We start from the raw sequence: 24,222 nt of genomic DNA, 5'->3' as shown, positions 1-24,222 counted from the left end.
TCAGAAACTGGTGTATTAAACTTTACGTTTAAAAATTTTACATTGACACGTGAATGACTTTACCAACAACTAAGACTAATTCAAAAATAAAGGATAGGTGCCCACACATGTGCATGACCAACAGTGTACACTGAAGTGATTCTCTAAGACTAAAGTGTTTTCTTGTGTCCTCCTTAGAGATAGTGAAGGAAAATTCTAGAACTTTTAGACTAGATCTTTTGTCCCTACCTCTAGTAATCAAAGATTATGAAATATCAAAGCCCAATCTCAGAGTAATTCATTTACACTGTTTTTCGTTTTGTTTGTGCTTGTAAAGCTAAAAAAATTAATTTATCTAGTCATTGTGAGTAAAAAAAGCAATTTAATTTATTGGAGGGATACTAAGGTAAGTAACAGAATCAATAACATGCTGCCACAAAAAATGCTGAGAAAGGCAGAATGTGTATTGCAGCAAAACCCTCAGCAGGAGGTGTTGTGGGATTGACTCTGCTGTGTGCACCCTATGTTGTTGCTGTCTAGTTGCTAAGTTGTGTTCGACTCTCTGGGACCCCATGGACTGTGACCTGCCAGCCTCCTCTGTCCCTGGGATTTCCCAGGCAAGACTGCTAGAGTGGGTTGCCATTTCCTTCTCCAGGGGATCTTCCCTACCCAGGGATTGAATCCAAGTTTCTTGAGTCTCCTGTATTGGCAGGCAGATTCTTTACCACTATATGCGTATATATGTGTAAATAATATATTCCAGTCTCTTTTCATTTATTTGCCTATTCTAATATTCCAATAATCCCTCTGTAGCCTCTATGAGTGAAATAAGACTTCCCTGGCCACCTGCTCTACCCCTGAGCCCATCCACCTAAGCTAGATGTCTTCCTGTGTTTCCTCTCTTACATCACACATCACTATATCGTGTACTAGAATTTCTCTTGTCATTAAAGAGTGATCATGGACATTTTTCTTGCTTCTTTATCCACAGCATCTTAGTATATACATATCATACAACAGAGGCTCAAAAATAGTTATTGTTCATGGAACAATCCCCTATGTGTAAGAGTATATAATAAAAGATTCAAACTTGGTAACTTAAATGAAGTACTCACTACTGGGCCTAATACACAGATGACATAAATTTTAGTTTCTTATTGTTTTGAAATAGGAATATGCCTATTGAATTTAATCTATAGAGAATGAGGAAGCATTATATACACACAGATAATTAAAAGTTTCATGTGCTAAGTCACTTCAGTCATGTGTGACCCCATGGATTGTAGCCCACCAGGCTCCTCTGACCATGAGATTCTTCAGGCAAGAATACTGGAGTGGGTTGCCATGCCCTCCTCCAAGAGAGTATCCTGACCCAGGGATCAAACTCATGTCTCCTGCAGCTACTACATTTGGATTTTTTACTGCTGAGCCACTGAGGAAGCCCTAACAGTTTCATATATATTGTTAATTTAGAAGAAGGAAGAAAGTGCTATCTAAAATATAGAATTATTTGTGAGATGGGGAAGAGGTGAATCTGGAGACAGTATCCTGCTCCTAAAATAATTTTCTAACAATGCCAAACTCACATGTCAAGCAGAATGAGAATTTTATATTCTAATAAAGAAAGGTAACAGAAGCTTCTGCTTTGATCTATAATGGAAGTACTTGTAGCATAACAAAATTGTTACCAAGAAAAACTTGATCACTTAGGGAAATAAAAAAGACTATCTGTATGAAAGCATCAGGGAGTCACTAAGGCAGTCAGGGCTTAAGGGGCCAGACTGCAAAGAGAAGAAAGCTGCCCACAGTCATAACACAATAAATGTAAGTTATTCTTGTTTTTTTTTTTTTTTTAAAGTGTAAACAGTTGAAAGCAAAAAATACACACAGGAAAAGTGCACAACTCATTAGTATATAGTTCAGTGAACTTTCTCAAACTACTTTTTCTGTAGTGTAGACATTCTGGTGATTGATTTTTCCATTTATTTACATCTGAAAATATTTTTGCCTTAGTTTCTGAAAGGTATTTTGCTGCATATAGCATTCTCACTTGCATTATTTCAACAAGAAATGCTCTAGTATCCTTGTTTCTCCCTATGTAACACTTGTTTTTTCCCTCTTGCTGGTTTTAATGGAACTAAGTCTGTCCATTCAGATTATATTCTCCAGGAAGCTAACTGTGAGACAGAGTTTTGTTCTTCCCATATTCAAGAGGGAGTGGCTTGTGATCCACCCCTGTGGAAGGGAGCAGGTTTGGGTAAAGGGAGAACCTATGCAGAGTTTTGAATTAATATGGCCCATCAGAGGTACACTGTTTTGGGCCAAAACAGCTGGACCTTACTCCCTGCTTGATGGGACATGACATGTGGGCTGCCCAGGGAGGCAAGAGACCTTGGCCAGAGGGGGGTCTCTATACTGAGGGAAGCCTTTAAGGGGCTGACAGCACACCCAGCAACAGGGCAACAAATTCTCCCTTGAAGTGGTCATCTGGATGTGGTGCATCACCATTTTGATTACACCTACGGATATGGTCGCAGGAATTATTCATTCACTTGGTGGAAGAGAGCAGAGCCTATTAATAGATACCCAATACACAGAAAGGAAAGGAGAGTGAAGTCGCTCAGTCGTGTCCGACTCTTTGAGACCCCGTGGACTGTAGCCTACCAGGCTCCTCTGTCCATGGGATTTTCCAGGCAATAGTACTGGAGTGGATTGCCATTTCCTTCTCCAGGGGAGCTTCCCGACCCAGGGATCAAACCCGGGTCTCCCACATTGTAGACAGATGCTTTACTGTCTGAGCCACCAGGGAAGTATACAAAAAGCTCTTTATGACCCAGATAACCATGATGGTGTGGTCACTCACCTAGAGCCAGACATCCTGGAGTGTGAAGTCGAGTGGGTCTTAGGAAGCATTACTGCAAACAAAGCTAGTGGAAGTGATGGAATTCTATCTGAGCTATTTCAAATCCTAAAGATGATGCTGTTAAAGTGCTGCACTCACTAGGCCAGCAAATATGTAAAACTCAGCAGTGGCCACAGGACTGGAAAAGGTAAGTTTTTATTCCAATCCCAAAGAAAGGCAATGCCAAAGAATGTTCAAATTACCACACAATCACACTCATTTCACATGCCAGCAAGATTACGCTCAAAATCCTTCAAGGTAGGCTTCAGCAGTATGTGAACTGAGGATTTCCAGATAAACAAGCTGGATTTAGAAAAGGCGGAGGAATCAGAGATCAAATTTCCAACATAGGCTGGATCATAGAAAAAGCAAGGGAATTAAAAAAAAAAATCTACTTCTGCTTCATTGAATAAGCTAAAGTCTTTGACTGTGTGGATTACAACAAACTGTGGAACATTCTTAAAGAGATGAGAATACCAGATCACCTTGCCTGCCTCCTGAGAAATTTGTATGCAGGACAAGAAGCAACAGTCAGAACTGGACATGGAACAACAAACTGGTTCAAAATTAGGAAAGGAGTAACGTCAAGGCGGAGAAGGCAATGACACCCCACTCCAGTACTCTTGCCTGGAAAATCCCATGGATGGAGGAACCTGGTAGGCTGCAGTCCATGGGGTCGCTAGGAGTAGGACACAACTGAGCGACTTCACTTTCACTTTTCACTTTTCTGCATTGGAGAAGGAAATGGCAACCCACTCCAGTGTTCTTGCCTGGAGAATCCCAGGGACGGGGGAGCCTGGTGGGCTGCCGTCTCTGGGGTCGCACAGAGTCGGACATGACTGAAGCGACTTAGCAGCAGCAACGTCAAGGCTATATATAATCACCCTGCTTATTTAACGTATATGTAGAGTACATCATGTGAAATGCCCCGCTGGATGAAGCACAAGCTGGAATCAAGATTGCTGGGACAAGTATCATAACCTCAGATATGCAGATGACACCACCCTTACGGCAGAAAGTGAGGAAGAACTAAAAAGCTTCTTGATGAAAGTGAAACAGGAGTGTGAAAAAGTTGGCTTAAAACTCAACATTCAGAAAACTAAGATAATGGCTTCTGGTCCCATCACTTCATGGCAAACAGATGGAGAAACAATGGAAACAGTGACAACTTTACTTTTTGGGGCTCCAAAATCGCTGCAGATGGTGACTGCAGCCACAAAATTAAAAGACGCTTGCTCCTTGGAAGAAAAGCTATGACCAACATAGACAGCATATTAAAAAGCAGAGACATTACTTTGCCAACAAAGGTCTGTATAGTCAAAGCTATGGTTTTTCCAGTAGTCATGTATGGATGTGAGAATTGGACTATAAAGAAAGCTGAGTGCTGAAGAATTGATGCTTTTGAACTGTGGTGTTGGAGAAGACTCTTGAGAGTCCCTTAGACTGCAAGGAGATTCAACCAGTCCATCCTAAAGGAAATCAGTCCTGAATATTAATTGGAAGGACTGATGCTGAAGCTGAAACTCCAATACTTTGGCCACTTGATGCGAAGAACTCACTCATGTGAAAAGACCCTGATGCTGGGAAAGATTGAAGGCAGGAGGAGAAGGGGATGACAGAGGATGAGATGGTTGGATTGCATCACTGACTTGACGGATATGAGTTTGAGCAAGCTCCGGGAGTTGCTGATGGACAGGGAAGCCTGATGTCCTGCAGTCCATGGGGTCGAAAAGAGTCAGACATGACTTAGTGACTAAACAACAACAATATTCCATTGTATGTATATACCACATCTTGTTTATCTATCCGTCTGTTGATGGATATTTGGGTTGTTTCCACCTCTTGGCTACTATAAATAATGCTACTATGAACATTGGTATACAATATATCAGTTGCTTTTTAATCTCTCCATGACTAATAAAGGATAAAAGAGAGCAAGAGGCCAAAATATGAACTATGAACTTCAGTTGGTGAGATTCAGTGTCAGATTTTGAGTTTTAGGTCATTCACACTATATGAGAATTAAAAGCAGGTTTGCAAAACAGGTAAGTGCCTTAAAAAGTATTGTTCAGCTCTCAGAAGAATAAAAGTCCAGGAAAGGTCTGAACAAACTCATGTTTCCTCCACCCCAGCCAAACTGGATATGTGCCATTTCCCAAATACAAGTTGTACTTTCTGTTTCTGTACCTTTGCCCATGTTGTTCATTAAGCCTGCAGAAAACTTTTCTCAAAGGACCTGTGATAGTCAACTCTGACCTATAGGTCGGAACAGAGCAAAATGCTAATAATTATTTTCCTATTCTGAGGCAATTTCATTTAGCATCTTTTCATTACACTGCTAATGCCTATTTCAATTTATTCCTTTTTTATTTTTCAGTTTGTCCTTTAAATACTACATTATACACATTACAGCCAACGAAAGTTGTATGTTCTAGGTCATAAGGTTCTTATGTGCTGTGATCAGATAGATGGTCAGTCATGTTTGACTGTTTGCGATCTCATGGAGCGTAGCCCACCAGGCTCTTCTGTCCATGGAATTTTCCAGGCATAAATACTGGAGTGGGTTGCCATTTCCTCCTCCAGGGAATCTTCCGACCCAGAGATCAAACCCAAGTCTTTAAAGTCTCCTGCGTTGGCAGGTGGGTTCTTTACCACTAGCGCCACCATGTGGTTATTCACTTATTAGTGACCAGTTCTGCATCACCCACAGTCAACAGGCAGCCCCAGACAACAGCCCTGTCTGGTTAACTGAACTGTCTGGTTATCTGCAGTTCTTTTGCCTCCCCCTTCTATTTCTCCTCCCTAATAGCATCTCTATTTTGCCTGGGGCTTCTCCAGAACTTTTTGGGGAATTAATTCTGTGCTTCCACTGCAGGAGCCAGAGGACAGTGGGCTGAGGGCGCTAGGTGCTTTCTCCAGAATTTGCCTGTTTAAGGAGAGACACAAGGAGGTTATGCATCCCAGGAGAGCAGAGGAGGCAGCATGCTGGCCAAAAGGTCCAGGATATGATACAGCTGCTCTACCCTCTGCTTCCTGCTTCTTGGCTTTCCAGAGCTCCCTGAATTTCTGTGCATCCTCAAGTCTGATGGTCCCAGATGCCTTATGATTATGTGAGCCTGACAGTTTACAGTAAACTTCAATAAAATTGCTTAAATTAGCCAGTCAGAAATAGGAACTCTGATACATTAGTATTTTCTTGCTCCTACTCACCTCTCGAATTCCTGTTCTGCTCTGCTTCTGCTGCTGCTAATTTGCTTCAGTTGTGTCCGACTCTGTGCGACCCCATAGACGGCAGCCCACCAGACTCCCCCGTCCCTGGGATTCTCCAGGCAAGAACACTGGAGTGGGTTGCCATTTCCTTCTCCAATGCATGAAAGTGAAAAAATAAAGTGAAGTCGCTCAGTTGTGTCCGACTCCCAGCAACCCCATGGACTGCAGCCCACCAGGCTCCCCCGTCCCTGGGATTCTCCAGGCAAGAACACTGGAGTGAGTTGCCATTTCCTTCTCCAATACATGAAAGTGAAAAGTGAAAGTGAAGTCACTCAGTTGTGTCCGACTCTTAGCGACCCCATGGACTGCAGCCCACCAGGCTCCTCCATCCATGGGATTTTCCAGGCAAGAGTACTGGAGTGGGGTGCCATTGCCTTCTCCGATTCCCATCTCTAACTACCCTCTTATTGTTCTCCCTCCTTTCCAACCAAGCTTCATAAAAAGGGCATTCTACACTCACTTCATGGCAGATAGATGGGGAAACAATGGAAACAGTGACAGACTTTATTTTCTTAGGCTCCAAAATCTCTGCAGATGGTGACTTCAGCCATGAAATTAAAAGGCACTTGCTCCTTGAAAGAAAAGCTATGACCAACCTAGACAGCATATTAAAAAGCTGAGATTACTTTGCTAACATAGGTTTGTGTAGTCAAAGCTATGGTTTTTCCAGTAGTCATGTATGGATGTGACAGTTGACCATAAAGAAAGCTGAGTGCCGAAGAATTGATGTTTTTGAATTGTGGTGTTGGAGAAGACTCTTAAGAGTCCTTTGGACAGCAAGGAGATCAAACCAGTCCATCCTGAAGGAAATCAGTCCTGAATATTCATAGGAAGGACTGATGCTGAAGCTGAAACTCCAATACTTTCGGCACCTGACTGGAGGAACTGATTCATTTGAAAAGACCCTGATGCTGAGAAAGACTGAAGGTGGGAGGAAAAGGGGATAACAGAGGATCAGATGATTGAATGGTATCACTGACTCCATGGACATGAGTTTGAGCAAGTTCCAGGAGTTGGTGATGGACAGGGAAGCCTGGCATGTTGCAGGCCATGGGGTCGGACACAAAGTTGGACATGACTGAGTGACTGAACTGAACTGAATGTTCACTGACTCTAGTCTCACTTCCTATTAATCCCACAACTAAAGCCAGTGACTTCTGATCTCTTCATTTTGCTGCAGCTGCTTACTGTGAGGTTGCAAGCCTCTTCAGAGCAATTTATTGATTTCTCAGACTGCTCCTTCTTCAAGACTTACTCTTCAGTGAGTTTTCCTAAAACCCTTCCCTCTTAGCTCTCTGGGTGTCCTCCAAGTTTTTCCTCTTTTCTTTATATAGTAGTTACTCTTCCTCTGCTAGTCCACTGAAAGTCAGTGTTTACCAACTCCCAAATTTCCAACTCCAGCTTTCACTTCTATCTGTAACTCTAGAAGCATTTGACCAACAGTCAACTCAGCCTCATTCTCTTCTGTTCCCCAGAAGAAAAGTCTTTGGGAGAACACAGCGAGTTGGTAAAACTCCTACTTACTTATTTAGTTCAAAAACCTTGGCATTATCAGACATCAGTCCTCTCCCTCATCTGTTATTTCCTTAGTAAGTCTTACTGAATCTACCTCCTAAATCTGAATTCTCAGCATCAGCCCCTTGGTTACAACCTCATCGCCACTGCAATCTGAATTTATGTCCTCACCACCTTAGCTTAGTATAATCTGTTGGTAGCTATTCCTTTCTCCAGGGGATCTTCCCAACCTAAGAATCAAACCGGGGTCTCCTGCACTGCAGGTGGATTCTTACCAGCTGAGCTACCAAAGAAGCCCATAATCTGTTGGTACCTCCTCTGTGATCAATCTGCTTCTAGTTTCCTTCCCATGGTGAATATTTCCTTTGCAGTTAAAAAAAAAGTTATCTGTATAAAAACAAATGTGACCACATCACTCCTCTGTTAATAAGACTAAAGTGGCCCTTGATAATCAACAAGATAAAATCCAGTTTCTTTTATGTGGTGATTTTGTCTTGGTGTCAGTATCCACTGGTAGTCAAATGGTCCCGACAGTTAAAGCCATCTGTGACTTAGCCAAACTGGTATAGTGTGAATGCTTTGAAACCTCTGCTAAAATGTGATGCAGGAATGGGTCTTGAAAACTTGAGGCCTAAGTCAGTATTGACACAGAGCCTTCTTTGCAAGCTTAATAAGGGTAAACATTTGTATCTGTGAGTTGGGTGACATTTTCTGTGTATTAACTCATTTAATCCTTGTAACAGCTCTTTGAGATATGTATTTCTTATTTTTATTCCCATTTTGCCAGTGAGGTAACTGAGACATAAAAAAGGGCAAATAACTTGCTGAAGGTGGTCAAATATACTAGAGTTTGACTTGAAATAGTCTGGCCTCAGAAGTATGTTCTCATCCATTTGCTGAGGTGCTCTGCTAGCTTTACACAAAGGCAGTGGGGTCACCCAGCCTTAGAACATCATTACAGCCTCTCCAGGGATCTATACTAATCAGAGGCAAAGTGTGGGAGCCTGAGTCAATGGCAGCTGCTGCTGCTGCTGCTGCTGCTGCTAAGTCGATTCAGTCTTGTCGACTCTGTGCGACCTCAGAGACAGCAGCCCACCAGGCTCCCCCATCCCTGGGATTCTCCAGGCAAGAACACTGGAGTGGGTTGCCATTTCCTTCTCCAATGCATGAAAGTGAAAAGTGAAAGTGAAGTCGCTCAGCTCAGTTGTGTCCAATCCTCAGCGACCCCATGGACTGCAGCCTTCCAGGCTCTTCCATCCATGGGATTTTCCAGGCAAGAGTACTGGAGTGGGGTGCCAATGGCAGCTGAGGGCAACCTAAAGCTGCAGCATAACATTTTACGGAGAATCCTTGTCTCCACATCTTCCCAGTGCCCCCAACCTCCTTGCCAACACTCCATGAAAAGCTTCTGAGAGCCCAGAAGTGGAATCACTGCTGCAGGGGATAATGATGGCCACACATCATACAGGGATGTTTTTAAAGATGACAAGATGAGGGCAGTAGAACAAAGAACAAAACGTGGGATCTGTCTTGAAAATCAGGCATAGTCTGCCCTTCTCTCCCCACTGTGGGTTTGGACTAGACTGACTCCTAAGAACCGAGTTAAGCATCCTCCACTCCATTCTTGAATATCAAAGGAGGAAATGTCAGGGAAGTGGTTCAGTTCAGTTCAGTTCAGTCGCTCAGTCACGTCCAACTCTTTGCGACCTCATGGACTGCAGCACACCAGGCCTCCCTGTCCATCACCAACTCCCAGAGCTTACTCAAACACATGTTCACTGAGTCGGTGATGCCATCCAACCATCTCATCCTCTATCATCCCCTTCTCCTCCCACCTTCAATCTTTCCCAGCATCAGGGTCTTTTCAAATGAGTCAGTTCTTCGCATCCGGTGGCCAAAGTATTGGAGTTTCAGCTTCAACATCAGTCCTTCCTATGAATATTCAGGACTGATTTCCTTTAGGGTGGACTGGTTGAATCTCCTTGCAGTCCAAGGGACTCTCAAGAGTCTTCTCCAACATCACAGTTCAAAAGCATCAATTCTTCGTTGTTCAGCTTTCGTTATAGTCCATACTATAACTCTCACATCCATACATGACCACTGGAAAAACCATAGCCTTGACCAGATGGAAGTAGAGGGACATGTTTCTTCTTACAGTCTCTGCTCATCAGGATAGTTAAGTCTTATGCAGATAATTTCAGCATTCAAAGAAGATACAACTTTCTTAGAACTTCATGCTGAGGAAATGGGTCACATTAATTCTTGTAGCAGAAGAAGAACATTGTTTATTTTAATGGTAGGTCTAGCTGGGACAGGCTAGAAGCAAGACCAAGGGAAAAACACTGTTCTGATAACAAGGAATTGCTGAAGAATTTGTAGGTTTCATGGGGAACCCAAGAGGAAGAGGGTGAAAAGTGAGGAGTGAGTGAGATAAGAATGGGGAGTAGAATGTGAAGAATTCATCAAGATGACAAAGTTCATGAGTGGCAGCCAGTGAGAAATTCCAGCTATGGCCAAAGATCTCTATAGAAAGGGGTGCTGATATCCATTTTTAAGATGTTTGCTGAAGCACGACTAAGTCCTCTTTCTCTTCACCCCCTTGCACTGCTAGCTTTTCTTCAGTGAAAAACTACCAGACAAAGGTGCCTTGTGTCCGTGGTATTTTGAGAAAATAAAGAGGAAGAGGCCATGTTTGCCTTGGGAATGATGTGGGATGAAGAAAAAGAATAGCCAAAAGAGGCTAGACTTGGGAATTCAGCAGAAGCAAAAAATAAAGAAAAACATAAGCTCCAAGGATTCCAGAAGATGTTGGCAAATGAGATTAGGTTTCCTGGTGTTTCTGTGACTGCAATGTGGTTACCCCAGCAGCCTTGAGGGCTTGGGATCAGTTAGGTAGCTGACATCTAAACTGTGTAAGTAAAGTGGGTATATTTCTTATGCCACAAACTTACATGAGAAAGATAACTGTAATTCTTATTTTTCCAATTGGATTTCAAGACAATATTCTACGGGCTTGAAGAAACCCAGTCTCACTTGCACTGATTTCTGGGGCTTCTGGTAGGTGAGGTCTGCATTGGCCAATGAGAACCAGCTATTCCTGTTGCAGATACTGGCCCCTCTGAGTTCTCCTCAGTCATCAGTCCACACAGACTGCTGCTAAACCTTCCTCCCCTTCCTTTTCAGAGATGCAAGGGACAGCATCTAACTCTTTTGACTTCCCATCCGTTCTTCCTCTTTCCACAAATTCTAAGGGATAGAAACTGCTCTGACCTTAATTTTTTTTTTTTTTCCTGAAAATTTTCTGTCTCTGAGTGTGACAACCCATCATGGAGGCAATGCATACCTATAACTAACCCGAATGGGGGAAAAGAAAATACATAAGAAAATGAAACAAACTAACACCTACAAATACTGTTCAGTTGCATTTGCTTGATATTCTCCCTTTCTTCAATAGTTCAAAAGATTCCTTGCAAAATGATCACCCTGCAAAGTAGTGAAACTGTACTTTTTTTTCTGTTGCTAACTTCTCCTTTGATCTATCATTAATTATCTAAAAACTTTAAAAGTTCAGTACTCTATATCAGGGGTCAGCAAACTATGACACCTGGGTTAAATTGGGCCCACTGCCTATTTTAATATTTTTAAGTGGTTGGAAAAAAATTAGGTGATGATTAATATTTCGTGACTTGTGAAAATTATATAAAATTTAAATTTTAGTGGTTTTTAAAAATATTTTATATAAAAACAATATATTTCCAAAATATTGTTATGTTGGAACACAGACTGCTTTCACTGCACAATTATTAAGTAGGGGGACTGTATGGTCCACAGTACCAAAAATATTTCATATCTAGCCTTTCACAGAAAAAGCTTGTCAACCCCTGCCCTACATCATTCTGTTGCTCTTACTGGCAGGGTTTTATTTTTTCCTTCTCTAGACTGGACTGTCCATCATTCAATATCTTCCAGTTTTTAACTCTGGAAATTTTGTACTCTTCTGCTAAAGAAAAAACATTCTGACTTCTCTTACCTGATTAATCTGAGTTCACAGGTTTTGACAATTCTCCCTGACCTTAGATAGAGTCTTTCTTATGAAGAAGGAATGCGGTATGCGAAGTATTTTTATGGTAAAAGAGCAGAAATCACAGCAAATACAGATGGGGTCTCCCTACATAATGGAGTGAATGGAAAATGACTCAATGTAACCCCAATCATGTTGGATACATTATCCCACCCTTAGTTTCATGCATATACCAATCTAGTTGTCACCTACAATCTCCTTATTTATTGGAGAAAAAAAGCACCCAGAGTTCATCTTTTACTGAGTTACTCCAGATTACTCCTTTATACCCATGGCAATTGTTGAGTTATTTCATATAATATTAATTTTAATGACAGGTTTTTAAAAGTAAAAGCTGAAGATTACTTTTCATAACTTTCTAATATTTTTCATATGAATTAAGGCACAAAATCTCTATTAGCCTGTATTTCCATAAGGGGCTTTCTGGGTAGCTCAAATGGTAAACAATTGCCTGCAGTGTGGGAGACCTGGGTTCGATCCCTGGGTTGGGAAGATTCCCTGGAGAAAGGAAGGGCACCCCACTCCACTATTCTTGCCTGGCGAATTCCATGGATAGAGGAGGCTGGTGGGCTACAGTCCAAGGGGTTGCAAAGAGTCAGAAACCACTGAGTGACTAACACTTTCACTTTTCACTTTCCATAATTACCACTTAATTACATGATTTAATTATTAACAACCGACATCTAGTTATATTTACTACTTTCCTGTTGTAGGGTTGGTGGGAAGCTCATAAAAAATATAGATTATTTTCTTTCCAGTTTTTTATTGCTACTCAGAATCTTTTTAATTTTTCATTTTTTGGTCAAGAGCATGGAGGATGCATACAAACATCCTGCGTGACCTTAGGCAAATGACTTAACTTCTCTGTGCTTCAGTTTCCCTCTCTCCCCCCCCGCCTTTTTTGGCCATGCTACTCGGCATGTGGGATCTTAGTTCTGGACTAGGGATTGAACCCACATCCTTGCAATGGCAGTGCAGACTCCTAACCACTGGATCACCAGAAAGTGAAAGTTAAGTCGCTCAGTCATGTCCGACTCTTTGCAACCCCGTGGACTGTAGCCCACCAGGCTTCTCTGTCCATGGGATTCTCCAGGCAAGAATACTGGAGTGGGTTGCCATTTCCTTCTCCAGGGGATCTTCCTGACCAAGGGATTGAACCCAGGTCTCCCCCATTGCAGGCAGATGCTTTAACCTCTGAGCCCTTAAAAAAAAATCCCTCTAACTTGATTTTTTCCTGGGAAGCAAGCACTGTACACAGGAGTGCATGACTGCAGCTCTGATCAGGTTTACAGTGAATAAATAAGGAGGGTAAAAACATACAGACTCCCAAGAATATATACAAGCAACATAGATGAAGAAGGGTATAGTAATTATACCTCTACAGTTGGAAAGCCATGCAAATATGTATGGGATTGTTGGAATCACAGGATTGCATATATTGAATGAGTGAATTTTGAAAGAAAAGGACCATAAATTGGTTAGGAAGGAAAGAACAGTTTGGACTGATGTAAATGTTATTATTATACATTGGAAGGGGTGATTAGATATTTTGGAATCTAGTAATAAAAAGTCTGAGCTAAACAGTAATGAGAGATGTCATGGTAATTAGATATGGGGGAAACAGAGGATGGTAAGAAGAGCCTTGAAACATTACTTATGCATGTGGATTTGGTATAATTATGTGATATAATTATATAGTAATTAATTGATTTAATTATTTATATTAATTATAGATAATATAATTATTTCATTCAGGTTTTTTGAGCAAAAGAAGTACATAAAAATTATAATTAACACAGTGGTTTCTCATTGCAAACACTAGACAGTGCTTCTCAACTGGGAGTGATTTTGCCCTCACCCCCCTACCCCAGCCTGACTCTGGAGGGTATTTAGCTATGTCAGGAGACATTTTTGACTGTCACAGCTGGGGAGACAGGGTGCTACAGGCATCTCGTGGGAAGAGGCCAGGGGTCCTGCCATGCATAGGACAGCCCCCCGCAGCAAAGAACATCCAGCCCTGAATGTCAATCATGTCAAGATTAAGAAACTCTGGGCTTACTTAAGGCAGAGCAGTAAAATGCTCAGATTTAACCAAAAGGTGAAAAAACTAGGCCAGAGGTCTCCAACTAGTATCCTGTGTGACATGATCAATCTCTCTTTTTTTTTTATCAAAAAGCTATCTTACTCACAAAGCTAAGATAAATAGTAAAGACAAATCAGTTATACTCAATTGGAGAACTATTCAAAAATTAATTTTACATTCTGCTCTTAATAGATCTTGTGTTTCTACCCATCGACATGGATGAATCTCAGAAATGTTAACAATGAGTCAATAAACAAGTCAAGCAAGAAAATAATCAGCATGATATCATGCATATGAAGGTTGAAAACAAAACTAAAAAATATACTATTTAGGGATATATAAATATAGTTACACAAGGAAAATGAAGGAATTATAACACCAATGTCATTCAAGATAGTATTTATGTCTGCAAAGAAGAGGAACAAGCTTGGTGGAATGCTAAGGAATCCTTAAATATACAGATTATATTCTACATTTTATGTTAGTAAGTGGGTTATTCAGTATTTCTTTTCTTGTTGTACTTAATAATTTTCTTGGATATACAAAAAATCACATAAAAACAATCTTAAATTCAGTTATAATAGTAATATACTTTGGCCACCTGATGCGAAGAGCTGACTCATTTGAAAAGACCCTGATGCTGGGAAAGATTGAGGGCAGGAGGGGAAGAGGACAGAGGATGAGATGGTTGGATGGCATCACCGACTCAATGGACATGGGTTTGGGTGGACTCCGAGAGTTGGTGATGGACAGGGAGGCCTGGAGTGCTGCGGTTCACAGGGTCGCAATGAGTCAGACACAACTGAGCGACTGAACTGCACCAAACAGTGGTCTCTGAAGGGTTTTCGTTTAAGTTCTATTGCCACCTGCAGGTTATAACTAAGTACTGCAAAAACTGTCTTCAATGAACATCAAAATTAATGAACATGAGAAAAAATGAACTTCACAAGGCATTTGGGATACAAAGAAGCATAAAAGGCAGGCTTTCTTCTCAAGCCACACTTAAAATCTATCTGTGGATAAAGAACTTACAGAATACATTAAAGAGATAAACAATATAGCACAAAACATTATATTTTAAGTGCCCCCTGTTCAGTGTCATACTAAATCTCAATAACACATTTTGATATTTTATACAGCATGACAACTAATTTAATTAACCATCAGATTCCAAGCCCTTGACTTGATTCATTCTGCCACCACCTTAGACCAGGCTTTAATTATTTCATGCCAGTTACCACCCATTCTTTGTCTCTCCTCTGTCCTCTCCCTAGTCAGTTCTAAACATTGCCACTAGATTAATGTCTTAAAATGACTACTTCATTTATATCATTGCCTCTTTCAAACCCTCATTTGGTTCCACACTGTCTATCGAACAAAGCCCAACCTTTCAGATCAACATTTAAGATTTTTTTTTACAGTTTGGCCCTAACCTGTTCATCCATTTTGCTTTCTTCTCCTGTTTCCCCATTCCCCACCACATGAATTCTCTATTTGACCCTGTCTGTCTTCTGCATTATCTATTGCTTATTTTGGACATACTATCTAACTTATAGCTCTTTTTTCCTTGAACATCATTCTTCCATTTAGGCCTTCACACCCATCTTTAATATACGTTAAGTTTTTCTTAAACATGGAAAGCTGAGATGTAGTTTCAACCTGTATCTCTTAGAGGCCGCTCATTCCTTATTTACATTTCCACAAGGGTGTTGCCCCTAATTTCACCCTACAGAGATATCATAGAACTATCACCATCTTTGAGGCAATGTAACATACTTAATTCAACAGAGCTTCCCAGTGATAAAGTATCTGTTTTCCAAGGTAGGAGATGCAAGAGATGTGAGTTCAATCCCTGGGCCCAGAAGATCCCCTGGATGAGGAAATGGCAACCCACACCAGTATTCTTGCCTGGAAAATCCCATGGACAGAGGAGCCTGGTGGGCTACCACGGGCCCAGAGGGTCACAGTGTCAGACACGACTGAATGGCTGAGCACGTAAGCATTTAATAGAACATACTTTTTCTCTGCATTCCTAAAGCACTTACTGTATCTTTATTTGCCATATTCATACACTAACACTACCGATGCTAAACTGGTTTATTTGCATCGTTGTTTTCTAAATTAGATGTGAAGTTTTTAGAAACTGGGGACAATTTCATCATTTTTGGGTTCTTTCCTCTGTCCACTGCCCATACTTATTTTGAGGCCCCCATTTTAATATAAACATTTATCAGGCTCCTCCCACCACCAGACATAAGAACATTAACATTTTTTTAGGGTTCATAAATTTAAAAAAATTTAAAAATAAAATAATGACCACAATGATTTCAGTAGTGCTTTTGAATCCATTTGAACTGTTTCAATGCCAGTAGCTTCTATCACCATTTTGTTTTATGCATATGTTATTATAGGCATAAAACAAAATGGTGATGATGATGGCTTATTTTTTTTTCCCCATGCATTTTCTTAATTAAAAAATTCTTTTAAGGGGTCACTAGACCTCAGTTTAAACCTGGGCTCTCCCACTTGGAGCCCTCAGAACTCTGACGATTTATTTAACCTCTCATTAGTAAAATGGAACTGATGCAGAACGAGTTATCTTCATGACAGTTGTGAGAATTAAAAAAATTACAACAGATGAAATGCTGGAACCGGTGTCCGTTACAGAATTAACATTACTTTAAGCGGGGGGGCGGGGGGGCGGGGGGGGGAGCGGGGCGCCGAGGGAGCCTTTCAAGGTAGGCAAGGTTACTAGCTCTTGTCCCTCCTTTCATGGATGGGGCAACTGAAGCTCAGAAAGGTTAACTTGCCCAAGGTCTTAATGGGCTAGAGTAATCTAATCCATTATCCCATCGGTGGTGTGAGTTCCCACAGCACTTTATTATCTTATAAAAAAGAATTTATTTACATCATACCTTATTTCTTCATCATTCAATAAAATACCTCTCAAAGGGCAGGGACTAAGTTTTTGTTATCTAAATAATGTACTTAAAAATGTATGACGAAGTGTCAAAGATCACTGCACTGAAACTGAACCTACATTCAGTTGCAAATTACAGTAGCAGGAAGGGCTTTATTTATCTGAATTATGTATTGACATGCAGTTCTACTAATCGGTTTTGCTAACAGTTTTTATTGGTGACTAAGAACAATTTGTTCTTGGAACTCAGATGCGTATTCTTCATTCCTCCTACCCTTATTTTGCTTAAAACAAAACTATCCCGCAACTGCAAACTGTCGAAAAATAAAACGCTCTCGCACTCAAGAAAAATTGAGCTGTGTTTAAAGCTTTCAGTTAGCCACACCGAAGACCTTAACTATCACTTTACCGCATTTGGGGGGTTTACGAGAGAACCTGTCAATGTATTACTAACCTTAACAGTGTCGCTGATGAGAGAAGAGAGTACATACACAGGGAATTCAGAGACTATGGTTTCAGATAACATTTCTTGAGATTCAATTTTGATGAAAATCATCCGGCTCTTCTAAGACCAGCAGGGCATGAATTCAAGCTGGTATTAATTACTGACTGATGATGCTCCCACTGACCAACTGGACGATTTCGACTATTAAACTTGCGTGGGTTTATCTCCTCAGGCGTATAAAATTAGGCCCATATTGTAAAGGTCCTTTTGGTTCCATCCTTTCCCGACCCACATATGGGTGGAGAGAGACCCCAGTTTTTGGTCTCTCTTCTTCCGGCACTTTCAGGGGCTGGCACCCATCCCGCCCCTACCCCCCGCCCCAAGGAAAACGAGATCGCGCCTCCTCTCGTTTTCCATCTGCCAAAGTAGGTCTCCAACCATTTCCTCAGAGGCCTCGCCTTCCTTGTGGAGGAGCCGGAAGCGCACAGCATGCTGGGATTCGTAGTCACATCCCTCGTGGCGAACGAGCGGGAGCGTGTAACCCGAGATCGAGCTGGCATTCTGGGATATGTAGTTTCTGGTGGTTCGTTTGTGGACTCGACACCGGGCTCCGGAACGAGAGGTGACACCACCGACTCCAGCGGGTCACATGACTCCGGTCTAGCGCGCGGATCGCACTGCGGCTCCCGCCGGGGCGAGTTTCGCCCCCGCGCGGCCGTTGCCGAGGAGACGGCGCATGTCTCCCGGCGCGTTGCCCCCTCTGCAGTCCCCCCGCCCCTCTTCTCCCACCACAATGAGATCCTAAGATGGCGGTGGCTGCGGCGGTTGGCGCTGAGGAGCTGAGGTAGACGAGGCGGCCATTGGGCCCTAAGCAGCCAGGGAACTTGGGGCTTCTCCCTGTTGCGGTCTCTAAGGGCGGCCCGCTGCCGGTGGCGGGTCGTGGGGGCGCTGACCGCTACTCCGCTTTTGGCAGGAGCGGCTGCTTCGTTTACAGGTAATGCCTGCGCGTTCCCAGCCCTTGGCAACCGAGGGCAGCGCGGCGCCGGGGCGGGAGAGCAACGGCCCTGGGACACTTGACCCTGGAGAGCCTGGCCTCGGGCCCACGCCTCTGCTGGGGCTCCTTGCTGCTTGCTTCCCGTCCCCTGGGCGGGCCGATTGCCCCTTTCCCCAGACCGAGCGATGCTAATCTCGGGGTGAGCATCTAGGGACGCGTCGGCAACTGCAGAACCCCCTGGTTGCCTCCCCGCCCCTCTTGCTGACCCCGGGGAGGAGGCCGCCCTGGGGACTCGGGCGCTCCAGGAATGTCCTTCGCGAGTGGAGGAAGCGGAGTGGGGGCTACGATTTGGTTGGCGGGCGGAGGGCGGGGGGGGTCTTGTTTTCCATAGCAAGGGGCCTTAGTGGGCCATAATCTGCGCCTCTTCTACCCTACCCCCCAAATTCTGTTCCGTGGGGCTCTCGAGCTCCAGAATTTGGAGTGGAGAAGAGCGGGTTAGGAGCGGTGCGACTTTGGGGTTGGGCGGTGAGCAGCAGGACTTAACGCCGTCCCGGGCGTTTTTAGAGCTGAAGGGCCGGGGGAGGCGTTCCTGACTTTGGGGTTCCTACTGGCGAGGCGAATGCTAATTTCACCGCGCTTCCTTCCGCCCTCCCTCGGCGCCCCTTCGCCATCCCTTACTGCAGGTCCAGTTTGGATGGGCCCCGGGTGGGGAAATAATAAATGCCAAATGGATTCGAGGAACGTTGCTTGCTCTGCAGAAACGAGTGTTTGGGGATTAGGTCGTAGGCCCCGCTGGGGAGGCGGGGCCTCCAAACTTTTAAGCCCCGCGTCTCATTCCTCTAGAGCTCATCCTATCTGAAAAAATTTTTTGTTTTTTTGGACCAATTCGAGGTCTGTGGCGGGGGCTCTACGGGTGACGGATAGTGTTTTGACGCTGGAAGAAGCGGGGTTTCTGGGCGCCCCTTCCACCCCCGCCCCATAACTGCCTTCCAGACTCCGCCTTGTGCTATTTCTCTGGTTACTGGAGTGGGAGGTGGTGTAAAGCTTCGGGTGCACCTGCTTCTTTCTTTCCCTAACACCTTCCCAGATAGAGCCGCTAGAAACCATTATAATTATGAGTGTTTGAACTGAAATGTAAACCTTGGTTTCTGTAGTGACAGGGTTATTTTTTAATGAAGTAGCTAGCTTTTAAATAAAGAAAAAGATGTTCTCATCAACGGGGATGCAAAGTTCTGGAATAGTTTTGCGTGACAGGAAGTTAATGACTTGGTCAATCTGAAAGAGTAATCTTTTGCGTGGATTTTAACTTTCATGGAGAAATCTATGTGATGATTGCATTATAGTGTTTTTACATTATAATTTCATTGTATTCGGAGAAGGCAATGGCACCCCACTCCACTACTCTTGCCTGGAAAATCCCATGGGCGGAGGAGCCTGGTGGGCTGCAGTCCATGGGGTCGCTAAGAGTCGGACACGACTGAGCGACTTCACTTCCACTTTTCACTTTCGTGCATTGGAGAAGGAAATGGCAGCCCACTCCAGTGTTCTTGCCTGGAGAATCCCCAGGGATGGGGGAGCCTGGTGGGCTGCCGTCTGTGGGGTCGCACAGAGTCGGACACAACTGAAACGACTTAGTAGTTCATTGTATTCTAAGTAGATATTAAGGTATCACAGTGCTGTTTGGTAGGCTCTTAACAGGTTTGGAGGATTTAAACCTGTTTATCGCCTTGTTTTCCTAAAGGATTAAAGTACGTTGACGTTGAATTTAAAATATTGATTAATTGGATTTTTCCTTTTCTGTTGATTTTCTGAGCACACTTCAGGTTATAAATACTATTTGATATTCTGTACATCACAGTGAAATGGGCTAAAATGATTTTTTTTTCTTTTTTTTAAATCATAAGCACACAACAGCTTTGAAGTGTGAAGCAGGAAGGGAGCTGTTTCTGAGCTACGAAAACTAGATTTTAAACAGGTAATTTGACATCACTGTATATGTTATTGGCTTTTGTATCCTATTTGAAGAAGACTTGATGCTGGATACGGTTATAAAGTACCAGTGCCTGTAGTAAACGAACGGCCTCGGTTTGCTGCCCTGTTTGGCCTGCTTTTTACTGTGCCACTTTGGTCTGTCTTCATACTTTTTTTGAAAAGAGCCATGTCATTCATAATTATTAAATGCTACAATAGTTTATGTAATACTTTTTAAAATGTCTTTGTCTTCACAGTTTCTTCATCTGCTCATTTGAGTTTGAATTTTTTTTTTTTTTTTTTGGGGAAAGAATATGAGTTTATTGGTTTTATCATGACAAATGCTATTAACAAAGATGGGAAACAATTTACAGAGTGTGAGTGAACTCATGTTTGCCTGTTTATTCTTCTTTTGTAACAACAGTCTTCCTTCTTCCCTTCTTTCTTTCCTTCCCTCCTCTCAAATAGAATTTCAGACATTGTTATGACAGAAATAATAGAGAATGTTTCCTGTAGCAACTATTTGGATAGCCTCTTGTTCCCAATTCATTTAAGTCATCCGGTACAACTTTTCTATTAATTGGCTGTTTTTATTTTTTATTCACAAGCTCCTTTACTTTTTGAGCTTATTATGTATACTGTTGATTGAAGTTTGTTAGTTGCAGTTGTCTAAACTTACTTTAAACTTTAGTTTCTATACACAGGGCATTCTCAAATGCTGGTTACCTAAAGATACTCTCTGACCAGCAGGAAGAAGTCAATGTAAGTTCACTGAGGGAAAGTTAAGAAATTGTTTGTTAAGGACAATTTAGAAATTAAATGACTAGAGGATAAGGATTAGAAGAAATTTTTGTTAGAACCATTTTAGCTATCAGATCAGATCAGTCGCTCAGTCGTGTCCGACTCTTTGCGACCCCATGAATCACAGCACGCCAGGCCTCCCTGTCCATCACCAACTCCCAGAGTTCACTCAGACTCACGTCCATTGAGTCAGTGATGCCATCCAGCCATCTCATCCTCTGTCGTCCCCTTCTCCTCCTGCCCCCAATCCCTCCCAGCATCAGAGTCTTTTCCAATGAGTCAACTCTTCGCATCAGGTGGCCAAAGTACTGGAATTTCAGCTTTAACATCATTCCTTCCAAAGAAATCCCAGGGCTGATCTCCTTCAGAATGGACTGGTTGGATCTCCTTGCAGTCCAAGGGACTCTCAAGAGTGTTCTCCAACACCACAGTTGAAAAGCATCAATTCTTCGGCGCTCAGCCTTCTTCACGGTCCAACTCTCACATCCATACATGACCACAGGAAAAACCATAGCCTTGACTAGATGAACCTTTGTTGGCAAAGTAATGTCTCTGCTTTTGAATATGCTATCTAGGTTGGTCATAACTTTGCTTCCAAGGAGTAAGCGTCTTTTAATTTCATGGCTGCGGTCACCATCTGTAGTGATTTTGGAGCCCCCAAAAATAAAGTCTGACACTGTTTCCACTGTTTCCCCATCTATTCCCCATGAAATGATGGGACCGGATGCCATGATCTTCGTTTTCTGAATGTTGAGCTTTAAGCCAACTTTTTCACTCTCCACTTTCACTTTCATCAAGAGGCTTTTGAGTTCCTCTTCACTTTCTGCCATAAGGGTGGTGTCATCTGCATATCTGAGGTTATTGATATTTCTCCCGGCAATCTTGATTCCATAATTACTCTCTTTTAAAGATTTCAGAAAATTTAGTTCTCCTGTTAAAATTTTAAAGACAGCCTAATTCTCAAAATAAGATGAATATATCCTTGCTTTCTAGCAAAGCAGACACATCTTCAACACACTTATGCAATAGGTTATCATAAGAATATAGACTGGCCATTGATTTATATCTTAATTGTACTTCTTGGTATCTTTTTCTGTTAGTTGAAAGACTATAATAGAATAAGACAAGAAAAATAGAACTCAGAGGAAATGTCAGATATGAATCTGTGTTTCAGAGCCTTTAACACTGGAGTATTTGGTAAAATAAAAAGTTGTAAAATCAGTCACAAATAATTTTCCTTTTAACACTTTAGCAAAGATGGGTAAAATAGAATAAAAATACAAAGCAGTTGAGTTAAACTTGCTTTAAAAGATCTTGGTTTTCTCAATAGGAGATTTGGCCATTTGTTGGAAAAGAGGTAAATGTGTATGAGATTTGGAAAACATAGAGTGTTCAGAGTAATCACACTAGGGAATTTATTAAGAAGCCAGAAAAGGGTAACATGATAACATAGCAGTACATTCATCTTACACATTTAACTGAGTGCATACAATGTGTGACTTCATGGCTGCAAAGTACTAGAGATAGAGCAGTGAGCAAAACAGATAAAGTGCCTTAGCTCAAGGAGTAAACCTATATTTTGAAAGTGTCAATGTGTAGTATACCTTAGTAGTGGACACAGTCAGTGCCATTTTCTAACTATTTGACAGTTTTGAGAGTACCAACAGAAAGAATGAGAAATGAGGTTTATGCAGAATTGAGTTGATGAAATGGGCAAATTGATGAGGAGGCCAAGGATGCTATCAAGGCATTTTTGGAAGTAGCATTCATGGGTTAAGTAAGACAGTAAGAAGCGAATGGATTCTTGGAAAGGGAAATGATCAAGGGACAAGAGGTATTGAGCAGGGCCAAGGGGTAAGTTCAGCAGGAATGAGCAGGTGAGACAAAGCAGGATGCAAGGACTTAGGTTCAAAAAGTGGTATTTCAGAAGTGTAGGATGTTGAACAAATTATCTGTCCAGAGTAGAAATAGAATAGAGCAGATGAGATGAATGTTGTAACTGAGGTCAGAGTCTTAGAAAAAATCATTACAGATGTTCAGGTCATGAAAGCAAAGAGTGACGTGGAGAGTGAAAACCACAAGCCAGTTAAAAATGTAAGACGGTCTTGGGGTGAACAGTAGGAAATCGTACCCAAGATAGGGAGAGTGGTGTTTTTGATGGTTAACTTGTTCAAAAGAGGAAGGCTAAGCATTGTTAAATAAGAATAGTCTGTAAATGATATTCTTTCCCCATGAATCTGAGAGACTAGGAAGAGTAACATCTTCTAGAAAGGATTTCTAAGGAAATAGTGCTTTCAGAGTGGTTTAGGATTTTATTGAAGCCAAAGAAGTAGAAGGAATGTTTGGGAATAGATCGAGGATGTATAATAGGGAGTGAGTTTGTAATGGTCCAGTGGAAAGGAATCACAGGAAGAGCTGTTATCAGTACAGAGTATGGGATGGAATGGCATTGAAGATTGGGATTGGTTATAGCAGGATGTATAGATTTGCCTAGGGAGGTATCAATGACAAGGAAGTGACAGATTTCAAATATAAGCTGTAGAGAGAGGTTTTAACAACCTGAATTTAGTTGACCTCAGGGTTCTCATTTGCTTTTATAGAGAACGAGGATATATTAAATTTTCTTGGTGTGGAAACATTCTACACAGAGTAACTGTATCGTAAGATAGACCCAGTACAGTACTTGGTACATGGTGAGGTCTAATCAAATTTTTGTTGATTCCAATTGAGTGTTGTATGGCAGTCTATTCATCCTCTTTCCCCCAATACCTAAAGAGCTTTTGTTTTTTTTTAAAGAGGGTAATTATAAAGAGATACCTTAAGTTCTAAAAAAAATTACTGAAATTTTTAGTAAGTGTCAAACTCAAAGAACTATGCAAAAGATCTGTATGGTTTTTAGGTATAGAGAAGAAATTGAGAAATTCCTCAAATGAAACTAAACAACACATAGTGCCAGAAACGTACACGTTTTCTTCTCAGTTTCCATTGAACGTGCTTAGTGTAGTTGTGCACTATGTTAAGGCTTTCAAAAGAGTATACTGGATATTTCCTTATATAATTAGTAAAAGAAATAGCCCAGCTAATTCAACCTTTAGAAAACTTGTGCAGATAATATAAGATACCAGCTCTGGTTATTTTGTGACTCTAAGCAAATATTAAAAATATATATATATATATACATATATATATATATATACTGTCTATAATATTTTATTTGGATGTGCTTAGTTGCATCTGACTCTTTTCTACCCCATGGATTAT

General features: G+C 41.8%; 1 protein-coding gene across 21 annotated transcripts in view; it reads left to right on the top strand.

Moving 5' to 3' along the window:
* The first annotated feature begins 17,793 nt into the window (after positions 1-17,793).
* Positions 17,794-24,222, top strand: part of PCM1 (pericentriolar material 1) — an 89,517-nt gene continuing 83,088 nt past the window's right edge. For 6 of the 21 annotated variants that reach the window (XM_070781584.1, XM_070781577.1, XM_070781576.1 and 3 more), the window contains exons 1-2: positions 17,800-18,189; positions 20,094-20,164. The gene's annotated coding sequence lies outside the window, so the exon portion shown is untranslated. Of the gene's footprint in view, positions 18,190-20,093; positions 20,165-24,222 lie in introns of all 21 variants that reach the window. The other 15 variants (XM_070781583.1, XM_070781580.1, XM_070781587.1 and 12 more) reach the window with 6 other exon arrangements.

Source organism: Bos indicus, chromosome 27 (genome assembly GCF_029378745.1).
Source record: "Bos indicus isolate NIAB-ARS_2022 breed Sahiwal x Tharparkar chromosome 27, NIAB-ARS_B.indTharparkar_mat_pri_1.0, whole genome shotgun sequence".
Lineage (NCBI taxonomy): Eukaryota > Metazoa > Chordata > Mammalia > Artiodactyla > Bovidae > Bos > Bos indicus.
This window is presented reverse-complemented; position numbering and strand designations above follow the sequence as displayed.